A 13,705-nucleotide genomic window follows, 5' to 3' on the forward strand; every position below is an offset into this window, starting at 1 on the left:
GTGGTTGTTTTATTTTTCCTCTGGGACAGAGGGCAATCTACAGATTTTCCTGGTTACAGGCTGAAGGATAGGCTGATTTAAGGAAAGGGTTTGTCTTTGTGTTTTTGGAAAAGGTGATTAAGGTATTTACACTTCCAGATTTATATGGATCAGATTTGATAGGAGGAGACCCCCTGAAGAACTAGATTCCAGAGAATAAAACAGAAAGATTATCTTAATGATATTAAAGTTTTGTTCTCAGATTTGTATATTACAGAATATACAGCCTTGGTGAATTTCATCATCAGACATGCTGAACTGACCTGCCTGAACTCCTGATGTCTTGGGTTTTCATCTGGATCCAGTCAGTACACAGACATCAGAGACAATCATTGGTGTGGTCTTCTTAAATTTTCCCATTTTCCCTTCCTTTTCCCCTCTCTTCAAAAATATCTCAACACTCATATTCAGATTAAAGAAGTTATGAAGAGTCTTCATCCCAGTTCCCTAGGTTTTGGGGCTGTGGGTGGTTATTATAGGTTGTTTTTGATACTAAAATTTTTGAAGTACAAGGTTTAGTCCAAGTCCTTCTATTATTGTTATTATAAACACATCTGAGATGTTTAAGCTGGTGAGTTAAGGGCCCAATAGGAAATTCGTGGTTCTAAGTTTATTGTTAGGTTGTTTTCAGTTATTTTAATCACAAATGGCTGAAAGTAGGTAACAGAGAACAGTCTAGATTTCTTTAGATAGATAGTTGGTTTTCAAAAACATTAGAACTCCACAGACAGTGATGTTTAATGGTATTTATTCACTTGTTGAGACTAGTCTGCTCCTGACAGCTTTCCCTGTCTTGGATTCAGAGAAGAAACATCTGCGAGTTATTTCACTTGTAGCAAAATAGTCACTAGGCAATAATTGCCTCATTTCATCTACAGACATAAAACTGTCCAAAAAGGACGCAATTACTGCTTAGAATAGCTTGATTATGCTGTGACAGAGTTTGGCTATTCCTTAATATTCCTGTTTCTCTAAGTCTGTCAGATGACCCTGGCCAGTAGACTGAAGACCGATGCTCCAATGTGTTGAAGTTAAGGGACTGTTCAAGTGATCAGCAGTCTCTATGGATTGGCTAAGATTTGGAAGCTGTGATAGGCTTCCTATATATTTTAAGTTACTAACAGTTTTTTTGTTTGTTTGTTTTTGGATTTCTGATGAGGTTGAAACACTACATAGTCTCCTAGCCAACCCAGGCTTTTTACTTTAAGAGGGGCAGTTTTGCCAGGATGGTTTTAAGATGGCTTTCAATCTAAAGACATAGCCAGATGTAGATTGTAAGTCTTTTAAATAAGAGTAGATGACAGAGGTTCTGTTTAATTAACAAAAATGGTGGACTGCGTGTTAGGTCTCTTGTACTTTATAAATTACAAAATAGTAATAGTCATGTTCAATTATATCTGAGATAAAATACTTTTTTAATTGGACAGAAAGGGGGAAGTGTTGTGGATAGCCCTAGTGCTTATTATATTTTACATATTTTATAGTCACTCTCAAATGTTATGCAAAACTTATTTCATAACTTTAATAATTTTTCCTTTCTTGGGGTCCCAATTTTATCTCTATTTCATTTTCTAATAATTTCTTCAAAGTCTTTTTACAAGTCAAGCATTAATCTAACTACCAATGTGCAGTTATTACATTGTTTCTAAGATGAGAACACACAGCACGCATCTTGGCCATTAGGACTGTGCTGTGCTATGTCCCATGCCTCAATTTTCAATTGTTTAAGAATCATTAAATCAAGGACACCTACTTTCACAGAATCCACCAGAGCAGGAGGAGAAAGAAGTAAGAAACTCATATATAATAGGATAATTATGCACACCAAGGTCAACTGAAAAGCAGCCATGCACAAATGAAATCTATACAGCCATTGTCTAGGGCTAAGGTTAACAGAAATGGGAACAACTGTTTTTGTTTGTTTGTTTTTTGTTTTGTTTTTTGTTTGTTTGTTTGTTTTTTACAACAAGCTGCCAAGGGCTACTGAGATGTCTCCATTGCCCTTTCATTCTAAACATCCACCTACACCTCTGACAGATCAGCGTGCTGGCTCTCCCAACCCCACAGCCCTGCCTGTCTCCAAAGAGAACTGTTCTACCAGGGACACAGAAGGCCTGGTCTAACTAGGGACCCTGGAGGGCTGCTCTAGCCTGGAATATAGGAGGCCTACCCTAGCAGGGAACCGCACTGCCTACGTCCCAGGAAGCCTGCTCTAATCCAGGTCACACATCTTGATCTGTCTACAAGGAGACCTGCTCCAGTCCAAGAGTCCAAGACCAGTTAACAACACATGTAACAGACAGTGAAAGACAAGTTGAAGAACATAAACAACAAATAAACAAAAGAAGCTTATGTAATTTAGGCACCATCATTATTCAGTTCTACTACAGCAAGCCCAGGTTACCCTAACACTCCAGAAGAGCAATATTCTGACCTAAAACCCCAGTGACAAGGATTAGATAGAGGCCTTTAAGGAGGATAAAAGTAACTTCCTTAAAGAAATATAGGAAAAGACACAGAAACACCATTGCATACACTAGCAAGATTTTGCTGAAAGGACCCAGATATAGCTCTCTCTTGTGAGACTATGCCGGGGTCTAGCAAACACAGAAGTGAATGATCACAGTCAGCTATTGGATGGGTCACACGGCCCCCAATGGAGGAGCTAGAGAAATTACCCAAGGAGCTAAAGGGAACTGCAACCCTATAGGTGGAACAACAATATGAACTAACCAGTACCCGGGAGCTCTTGTCTTTAGCTGCATATGTATCAAAAGATGGCCTAGTCGGCCATCACTGCAAAGAGAGGCCCATTGGACTTGCAAACTTTATATGCCCCAGTACAGGGGAACGCCAGGGCCAAAAAGGGGGAGTGGGTGGGTAGGGGATTGGGGGGGTGGGTATAGGGGACCTTTGGGATAGCACTGAAAATGTAAACGAGGAAAATACCTAATTAAAAAAAAAAAGTAAGCCCTTAAGGAGGGTTTTGCTGTGAGGGCATTGTAGTTTGGAGTTGGTGTGGTAGTGAGCCACCAGTGGGAACTTAGCTAGCAGGATGGAGAGATTTTGGGAGCTCCAGGCCAGAGCATCTGCCAAGATGAAAACACCCTGCTGGTGCCATGTATCCCACTGTTGCTTGGCATAGTGTGGAATATTGATGTTCTTTTAAATATTTCCTGTAAGAGCAAACTTACCTTGCTTGACTTTCCAGTTTCCTAAGTTTATCTTATCACAATGAGGTACCCTGTTTGACAAAAAACTGGAACTGGATGGGCTGGCCTACATTACCTTGAGAGTCCCTTCAGTGTCCTATAATCATGTTTTGTAAAAGAAAAAAAAAGTTTTTTGGTATACAGAGAAAAATTTCTTCCATAACATACAAAGATGTTACTTAAAATATATAACAGGAAGATAAAGTTAAGTATTTCCTTTGACTTTCCCACATGATATTGTTTCCTTCTCTTATTATTTCAGCTTGCAGACTCCTCTTTCCGGGCTGATTACCCAAGAAGAGACATCCTCCATCTCTTGCTGGTTAGAGAATTTTAGATAGTGATGGAGAGACACATTTGAATTGATATGTGCAGAATCAGGTCACCTACCACACCTCCTTATTTATGAGTCTTACTAGCTGAAATCTAAAGGTGTTGATTTTGATGACAATGTGTCAGAGACAAATATCACACAGAAACTCAGCAGAGTGTAGTTTGAGGATGTTGGAGATCATTACTTCACATATTACACACACACTGATATAGGCACTAAGTTAAATGAAAACGGAGAGAAAAAAGAAAGAAATAAGAAAGAAAAAAGAAAGAAAGAAAGAAAGAAAGAAGGAAAGAAAGAAGCAAGGAAGTATGGAAGGAGAAAGAAAGAGATGGTTAAGGTGATCTAGGTCTCAAATATGTTGATTGCCTCAAGAGAAGCACAGTACATTGTATCTGTGTAATAAATTACTTTATTTCTATTTGTTTTATTTTTATTTTAGATTCACTGAGCTATTTAAAATTGTTATCTACAAGGTTAGGGATTATAGTATTTATTTAGAGATATATTATTTTAATAAGACTTTTAATGATTTTTTTGTAGTGTGATATCTATTAATATAAAACTGTAACTTATTCTATGGCTACCTCTTCTAATTGTATTATTTAGTTTTCTTTTTTTTGAATTTTTAATTAGGTATTTATTTCATTTACATTTCCAATGCTATCCCAAAAGTCCCCCCCACCCTCTCCCACCCACTCCTCCACCCACCCACTCCCACTTCTTGGCCCTGACGTCCCCCTGTACTGAGGCATATAAAGTTTGCATGACCAATGGGCCTCTCTTTCCACCGATGGCCGACTAGGCTATTTTCTGATTCATATGCAGCTAGACACACAAGCTCTGGGGGGTACTGGTTAGTTCATATTGTTGTTCCACTGAAAGTGTTTCACTTAGAAATGCGAATTGACCAGAATATCGCATGGATATACTAAGTTGGAATAGGTTGAAATTCATTGCAATGTGGTCATTTATGTTATTCTTTTTAAATAATATTCAAACCAGTAAGGTCTATGACATAGAATTTCCAATTACTATGATAATATTGCATCCCTTGCTTTTGTAATACACAATATGCTTATTACAAGAATATAATCTCAAAATAAACCAAATGTTATATAATATATATTTACCTAGCAAAGATCTATAGAACATTCAAGATGAACAGTGAAGAAAAGCACTTTTTTATCAACCCATACCACTCTCTCCTTATTTAAGCATGCTATGTCACAAAGAACATCTCAACAATATAGGAAAATTAAAATAATATATTACATTATGCTTACATCTGAGAAGATGCAATAACAACCTGTATAATGAAAAAAATTGCTATTGCTTAAGTGGCATTAAAAATCATAGGTATAAACAAATGCTTTCATTTTGGATTTAAGTAACAGACCAAAGTTGAAATCCATACCTGACACAATATTAGGGCCGAAAAGCTGTGGCTAGAAGAGTCACAGTCTGTAGTCACACCAAGAGCTATTATATATATGCTATATAAATTATTTGATCTGAATATAGAAACTTAGTTGATTATAGTAAAAGAGAAGGAACAATAACATAAATGAGAAAGTAATGGACATAAATTGTAAATGAAGCAAATTACATAAGGTAATCAACAAAATGGATAAAGAATACTGAAATAAGGAACCATTGTGTCCTTAGTGTCCCTTCATCAGATAATGCATAGAAGAGGGTAGCTAAATTATAAGAAAGAAAATTATAACTTGATCAAGATATATAGATATAGACATTGATATGTTCTTTATACCTTAGTCAATAGAAAATAATTTTTAGAATTATTTATATGCTTATAATGTGCTTTATATTCATTTCCACTGTCTTTTGACTGATATTTCATCAGTACCAGCTGCAGAAATTTTCATTTATATTTTCCTATTATAGAGTCATCTTTATTTTATTGCCCAAAGTAACTTCTCTTAGAATCACTCAATCAAAGATGATGTCTTTTTTACATACTTTCCCCACAAAAAGTGTTGTAAAATCTAGTTAGCTACAAAAGTGCATACTATATGAAATTGTACAATGAAAAAATCAAATCCATACTGAAAATAAGTTATTCTAGGTTTGCTTGATGAGAGCACTTAGGAAAAATGACTGGCCTGCCCCTAAAGGCATTGGCAGGTGGGACTGCTGTGTCACATTTGCATCAGTAGGTGGCAGAGAGGAGAGAGACTATGTCAATGTTCTGTGTTTTGACCTGTGAATGTCTGAATAATTAGCAACCTGACCCTAGACTTTGTCAAAAGGGGCAAATAAGTGGTGAAGAAATGGAAAAAAGAAGAGAAAGAAAAGTATGTGGGGATAATTAACAGAGACAGAACAGGAGACTCTAGGGTAGTGAGGAATAGCTTGGTATGAGTCGCTGGTGATACCACTTGGAATCATGTGGGTTGGGAATCCTGGCCTATGCTGCTACTGAAGCTGTATATGGGTTCATGGTCTGCAGCAGTAAGGATCTCTTACAACCAAAGTCCAGGTGGATGTCTCTGGTCTGGGATGCTACCTGGAGACATGTTGATGTCTCAAGGCTATGCAGAATTGGACCCACCTCTCACCTGGGTATCATGGGAGAGCAGTCCCTGAGTGCCTAAGAGCAGGGAAGCTGACCCAGGCCCTAGCCAGCTGCAGTGCTCAGGACAGCCAGGCCCTTACCTTTCAGAAGTTGCAGGTGAGTCAGCCTCAAGGATATAAGCATGAGAAAGCTGGCCCTACCACTTGTCTCTCATGCAGGCACATAAACAAGGGAGAGATACCCTTCTCTCCACTTGCCCTTCATCACCTTTGGCAAGTTGGAGACCTGGGACTGTCTGGGGTCAAAAAAGCAGGGGAGATGTCACTGACCTTCACCAGCTGCAGCACTTAAGAGAGTGGGCCCTGTACCTTAGCTGGGGAGCCCAGTAGAGCTGACCCTGGTGACAGGGTCATGGGCAAGCTGGCCTCAAGTGCAAGAGTATGAAAAAGCTGGTACACTATTATTGTCTTTTTGTGCAGTTATATGGGCAAGTTAAAGATCTCTACCCTCTGCCCCTTTTCACCTGGGTCAAGCATGAGAGGAGGCACTAAGGTCATCAGAACTGGACAGCTGGCACTGCCTGTCACCTACTACAACACTCAGGAGTACAGGCCCTACATCTTTCCTGGGCTGCATAGTAGGGATTGCCCTGAATGAGGGAGTTGCAGGTAAGCTGGCCCTGAAAGTATGAGCATGGGAATAGCTAGCCCTGCCTCTTGTCTGCTATATGGTATGTAGAGGAGGGAAAGACATCCTTTCTCATCCATTTCCACCTGTGGCAGGCAGGAGATCTAGCCCATGAGTCATGATAGTGAGAGAAATGTTCACATCCCTAAGTGGGTAGCCATACACTCAAGAAAGCTAGCCATATACCTGGCCTGGGCAAAAAAGATAGAACTGTCTCTGCTTGTGGGGCGCTGCCAGTGAGCCAACCCTCAGGCATGGGAATAGGTGGCTGACCAACTCAGATACCTTTCATGCTGATATTCAGGGCTTTAAATTGTTCCACCCCAACATGTATATCATTGATGGACTCCTGGAGTGTACAAAGAGCTGGTCTTACAAATTCAAAACTACAGCACCTCTATGGCAAAGCGCAACAACAGGTTATCCAAAGAAAGTTCCCAGTGAGGTTCTAGTATTGATATAGTAGAAGAAACCTGAGGCCTTCTACAACACCAAGGAATCATTGCAATAAACATTTGCAAACAGAGAAGTGTGGGAAAAGGGGTATACTGTGGAGAAATACAATGACATTCTACAGTTTCCACAATGAAATTTTTTTCTATCTTTGGAAGGAGGTTGCAAAGGTAGAGGACAGGTATTAGGGGAAGCAAAGATGAGTGGAATTGGGGTTCGTTATGTAAATTTCATGAAAAGTAGTTAAAAATAGAAAAATGATTAGAAAGAACTTTAAAATTTTGTCAATATACTATAACTCTCTATGATCATGAATGCTTTCTCTGCTAGTGTGTGAGATTTTAATCATTTTAATTTGTGCTTAAATTTTCACTGTATATATTAATTGCAAATGGTACATAGGAGACATAATTTGCTCAGTAAGCACCTATTACATTTTATGGATAAACAAAATTTTATTTGTTAAAATATTTTGGAAATTTAAATCAGTATTATTGTCATTAAATCAGTATTGTCTTGTAATTACATTTGCACATAGGAAATTGAGCAAGGGTGAAAACCAATAAAATCAATGATGAGTTAAATACTAATTTTAATATGTTTTATTGTTACAGGTCACTAGGAAATATATGAGAAAGAGTTTCTGGAATCTCACGTCATGCCTGATGAGCAAAACTATCTGCCATTCATTAATTCTGTTAGCCAAGCTATACTTTAGTTGGGCATCCATAGAAAGATTTTAGGCATATCTCAGACTATATTAGATAGGTAATTGATTAAGCAACATTAGTATAAATTTCAACTGAATACCCCAGGTTAATTAAACATTATTTTTAAATTACGAAAATTTATAAAGAAAGAACTAATTTCTTTTGAAAAATATGTAATCACAAATTGTGGCAATTGCCTGCTTTGCTAATTCTGTGAACTTGAAGGAAGAAAATCATTAGTTTGATGAAAGCATTTGTCTGATTGTCTCAAAATAAAGACAGACAAAGTACTTGGGGAAATAAATGCCATATGTTTGTTTTTGAACTTTGAAAAATTAGTTTTATCACTGAGGTGTATTTTCTGTATCAAAAACACTGGTCCTGTTTATGTATCTAGTCTGCTAAGCCTATATCTTTTTATTGAGGAATTAAGTCCATTAATGTTTAGATATATTAAGGAAAAGTGATTGTTGCTTCCTGTTATTTATGTTGTTAAAGGTAGAATTTTGTTTGTTTGGATCTCTTCTTTTGCATTTGTTTTGAAAAGTAAATTTTTTGCTTTTTTTTTTTTGGTATAGTTTCCCTCCTTGTTTTGGAGTTTTCCATGCTTTGTGGGGCTGCACTTGTGGAAATATATTGCTTAAACTTGGTTTTGTCATGGAGAATCTGAAAATATATTGTTTAAACTTGGTTTTGTCATGGAGAATCTTGGTTTCTCAATCTATGGTAATTGAGAGTTTTTCTGGGTATAATATTAGCCTGGGCTGGTATTTGTGTTCTCTTAGGATCTCTATGACATCTGTCTGAGATCTTCTGGCTTTTAAAGTCTCTGTTGAGAAATCTGGTATAATTCTGATAGGTCTACTTTTATATGTTACTTGAACATTTTCCCTCACCAATTTAATGGGCTTTCTTTGTTCTGTGTATTTAGTTTTTTGATTATTATATGACAGGAGGAATTTCTGTTCTGGTTCAATCTAGTTGGTGTTCTATTAGGCTTCTTGTACATTTATGGCCATCTCTTTCTTTAGGTTGGGGAAGTGTTCTTCTATGATTTTGTTGAAGGTGTTTTCTGATCCTTTGAATTGAGAATCTTCACTATCTTCTATTGTTTTTTCTTTAGCTTTGGTATTTTTATTTTGTCCCAAGTTTCCTGGATGTTTTTGGCTAGGAGCTTTTTTTTTTTTTTTTTTTTAATAGATATTTTCTTTATATACATTTCAAATGGTATCCCGAAAGTTTCCTATACCTTTCCCCTGCCCTGCTCCCCTACCCACCCATTCCCACTTCTTGGCCCTGGCATTCCCCTGCACTGGGGCATATAAAGTTTGCAATACCAAGGGGCCTCTCTTCCCAGTCATGGCCAACTAGGCCATCTTCTGCTACATATGCAGCTAGAGACAGGATCTCTGGGGGTACTGGTTAGTTCCTATTGTTGTTCCACCTATAGGGCTGCAGACCCCTTCAGCTTCTTGGGTGCTATCTCTAGCTTCTCCATTGGACACCCTGTTCCAACTTATAAATGACTGTGAGCATCCACTTCTGCATTTGCCAGGCACTGGCATAGCCTCATATGAGAGAGCTATACCAGGGTCCCTTCAGCAAAATCTTGCTGGCATATGCAATAGTGTCTGGGTTTGGCAGCTGATTATGGGATGGATCCCTGGGTGGGGTAGTCTCTGGATAGTCCATCCTTTCGTCTTAGCTCCAAACTTTGTCTCTGTAACTCCTTTCATGGGTATTTTGTTCCCTATTCTAAGGAGGAATGAAGTATCCACCTGTTGGTCTTCCCTCTTCTTGATTTCCTTGTGTTTTGAAATTTTTTTACCTTATATTTTCTCAGACTCTCTCTTCTATATCTTATATTCTGTTGGTGATGCTTTCATATGTAATTCCTGATGCCTTTCATAGGATATCCATCTCCAGGGTTGCCATCCTTTGTGATTTTCTTTATTGATTATTTCCATTTTTAGATCCTGGACTCTTTTTTTCAATTCCTTCACCGGTTTGATGTGTTTTCCTATATTTCTTTCAGTGATTTATGTATTTTCTCTTTAAGGGCTTCTATCTGTTTACCTGTGTTCTCCTGTATTTCTTTAAGGAGTTATTTATGTCCTCCTTAAGGTTCTTTACAATCTTTATGAGATAGGATTTTAGGCCAGAATCTTGCTTTTCAGGTGTTTTAAGGTATCCAGATCTTGCTGTGGTGGGAGTACTATGTTCTGGTATTGCCAAGTGGCATTTGTTTCTGTTGCTTATCTTTTTCTTTCATTTTAATTACTTATTTTATTTTCTTTTTTCTTTCTTTTTAAAAATTTATTTATTTATTTATTTTTAATTAGATATTTTCATGATATACATTTCAAATGCTATCCCGAAAGTTCCCTATACCCTCCCCCCGCCCTGGTCTCCTACCCACCCACTCCTGATTCTTGGCCCTGGCATTCCCCTGTACTGGGGCATATAAAGTTTGCAATTCCAAGGGCTTCTCTTTCCATTGATGGCCGACTTGGCCATCTTCTTCTACATATGCAGCTAGAGATATTAGAGATATGAGCTCTGGGGGTACTGGTTAGTTCATATTGTTGTTCCATTTATCGGGTTGCAGACCCCTTCAGCTCCTTGGGTTATTTCTCTAGCTTCTCCATTGGAGGCCCTGTGTTCCATCTTATAGATGACTGTGAGGATCTACTTCTGTATTTGCCAGGCACTGGCATAGCCTCATACGAGACAGCTATATCTGTTGCTTATCTTCTTGCATTTCGTCTAACCATCTAGTTAAATCTGAGGTTAACTGACCTTGCTGTCTCTGACTGTAGCCTGTCCCTCCTGTGAACCTGATTATGATGGAATTCATCCTACAGTCTCTGGGTGTGGGATTGGGTCTGCAGCTCCAAACCTGCAGGCCTGGTTATGATGGACCTCCTGGGAGTCAGTCATTTTGTGGGTGTGGTCATGAGAGTGGTTGCTGGAGCATCTGATCTGCCTCCAGGCACAGTTGTAGACCAGCAGGATAAAGTGTCTCCAGCAGCGTGGATAACTTTCTATGTTTCCTGGGCCCTTTGGGGATCCTATTTAGACCAGATATTTCATTGGGTAGGAGTGGTATATTTCTTCTACGAGCCTGGTTATGATGGACCTTATGTACACTGTCACATAAGATGATTATATACATATCATCTTATATGAGAGTATACATAAATGGCCCCAAAAATTCTACCAGAAAACACCTACATCTGAAAAACAACTTCAACAACGTGGCTGGATATAAAATTAACTCAAAGGATAAATGCTTTGAGAAAAAATCAGAGAAACAGCACCCTTCACAACAGTATAAATAGTATAGAATATCTTGGTATAACTATAACCAAGCAGGTGAAAGATTTTTATGAAAAGAACTTTAAGTCTCTGAAGAAAGAAATCTATGAGGACATCAGAAGATGGAAAGATGTCCCATGCTCAGGGATCAGCAGGATAATCTTAGTAAAAATGGGAATCTTACCAGAAGCAATCTACAGACTCATTGCAATCCCTATCAAAATTCCAACTCAGTTCTTCCCAGAGATAGAAAGAGCAAGTCTCAAATTCATCTTTAAAAACAAACAAACAAACAAAAATCCCAGGATAGTGAAGACTATTCTCAATAATAAGAGAACATCTGGGAGAATCACTATCCCTGATCTCCAGCTGTACTACAGAGAAATTGTGGATAAAAAAATAATTGCATTTGTACAGATATGGATAGGAAGATCAAAGGAGTAAAATTGAAGACCTAGAAATAAACCCAAACATATGATCACCTGATCTTTGACAAAGAAGCCAAAACCATCCAATAGAAAAAAATCACTCTATTCAACAAATGGTGATGGTTCAGGTGGCTGTCAGCATGTAGCCACTAGAGAGTAGCCACTAGAAATTCCCACATGCCATGTATGCAAGAGGTTCCCAGGATTCAGCGGGAAATGACATTAGCCAAAATTCCCAACAAAGGGCAGAGAGAATCTGTAGAAACCATCTCCAGAAAATAGGCACAGCTCCCAGCTCAGGGATGTTGCCAACCACCCATCTCAGAATATTTACCCCAGAAATGTTATCATCTAACGGAAACACAGAGACAAAAACTGGAGCAGCGATTGAAGGAAAGGCAATCTAGAGACTGTCCTAGCTAGGGATCTATCCCATCTGCAGACATTAAATCCTGACACTATTGCTGATGCCAAAAAGTGCTTCCTGGCAGGAGCCCTTTATATTTGTCCCCTGAAAGGTTGTGCCAGAACCTGACAAATATAGATGCAGATACTCATAAGCCAAGCATTGGACTGAGCCTGTGGACCACAATAGAAAAGTTAGAAGAATGACTGAAGGAGCTGAAGGGAATTGCAACCCTATTGGAGGAACAACAATATCAACTAACCTGAAGACCTAGGGCTCCCAGAGGCTAAACCCCCAACCTAGGAGTACATATGGAGGAACCCATGGCTCCAACTACATATGTAACAGAGGATTGCCTTGTCTGACATCAATGGGAGGGAAGGCTTTTGGTCCTGTGGAGGTTTGATGCCCCAGTATAGAGTGATGCTAGAGCAGCAAGGCAGAAGTGGGGGAGGTGGATAGGGGAACACCCTCATAGAAGTAAAGGGGAGGACAAATGACTTGTAGAGAGGAACCCTAGAAGCGAACAACATTTGAAACATAAATAAATAAAATAAAGAATAAAATATAAGTTTAACCATTTTTTTTCTGAATCCAAAACACACCCATGATTTAAATTATAAATTATAAATTATACTGGGCAATGATGGCACACACCTTTAATTGCAGCACATGGGAGGCAGAGGCAGAGGCAGAGGCAGAGGCAGGCAGATTTCTGAGTAGAGGCCAGCCTGGTCTATAGAGTGAGTTCCAGGACAGCCAGGGCTCACAGAGAAACCCCGTCTTGAAAAACAAAACAAAACAAAACAAAACAAAACAAAACAAAACAAAACAAAAACAAAACAAAAAGTAAGAAAGAACGAAAGAAAGAAAGAATTATAAATCAAGTTATAAATGTGTAAATAGAACCCCTGTGATATTTAAAATACATACACTATCTCCCTTTTCCACAATTAATTTGTACTTTGAGATCAAAATTTTCACTGTTCACATAGCCTGTGGTTTCTTCCATCTGTCACCCATCAAGACAATAATCTACAGACATAACAGCCTTGGGGTCAATCATATGGAACATTTCATCTTAGAATTCCCTCTTCCCAGAAGTTCCTAACATGTACCAAGTTTACAAAACACCAACAAGGATAAGAGCTTTAATTAGATTGTATTAACAGATTACCTTGTATTTCATATTGTATTTCTGAGGCTTAACATATTGTCTTTTCTTTTGTGTTTGCACATAGCTATTGAATTTCTATATGCGAAAGTAATTTATTATTTTCTTTTTAACATATGTGTTGCTGTCTCTCTTTATGAGGAAGCATATGTGGGTAACCTCATAGAATGAAAATATGTATAAGGTCCCCTGGTGCTGGAATTATAAACAGTTAAGAACAGCCCAACATATGTGCTGTTTACTAAACACAGGTTCTCTGGAAGAACAGCGAACACTTCTAATGGTTGAGGCATTTATCACACTCCAGAAAGATTTTTTCTACATATGGTCCTAAAATTATTTCACTGAGTGAACTGATGAGATGTCTCAACAAATAAAAATGCCTGCCACCAAGCCAAGTAACTT

The 13,705-nt window shown here is 38.3% G+C and overlaps 1 non-coding gene and 1 further gene across 1 annotated transcript; both read left to right on the forward strand.

The window, feature by feature from the left end:
* The window catches only part of Igk (immunoglobulin kappa chain complex), a 3,171,119-nt gene that overhangs the window by 971,398 nt on the left and 2,186,016 nt on the right, over positions 1-13,705 (forward strand).
* Gm25833 lies at positions 5,711-5,843 on the forward strand. The gene has a single exon (XR_003956609.1). It is a non-coding gene; the product is annotated as a small nucleolar RNA SNORA17 (small nucleolar RNA).

The sequence above is a fragment of the Mus musculus genome, chromosome 6 (assembly GCF_000001635.26).
Source record: "Mus musculus strain C57BL/6J chromosome 6, GRCm38.p6 C57BL/6J".
Classification (NCBI taxonomy): domain Eukaryota; kingdom Metazoa; phylum Chordata; class Mammalia; order Rodentia; family Muridae; genus Mus; species Mus musculus.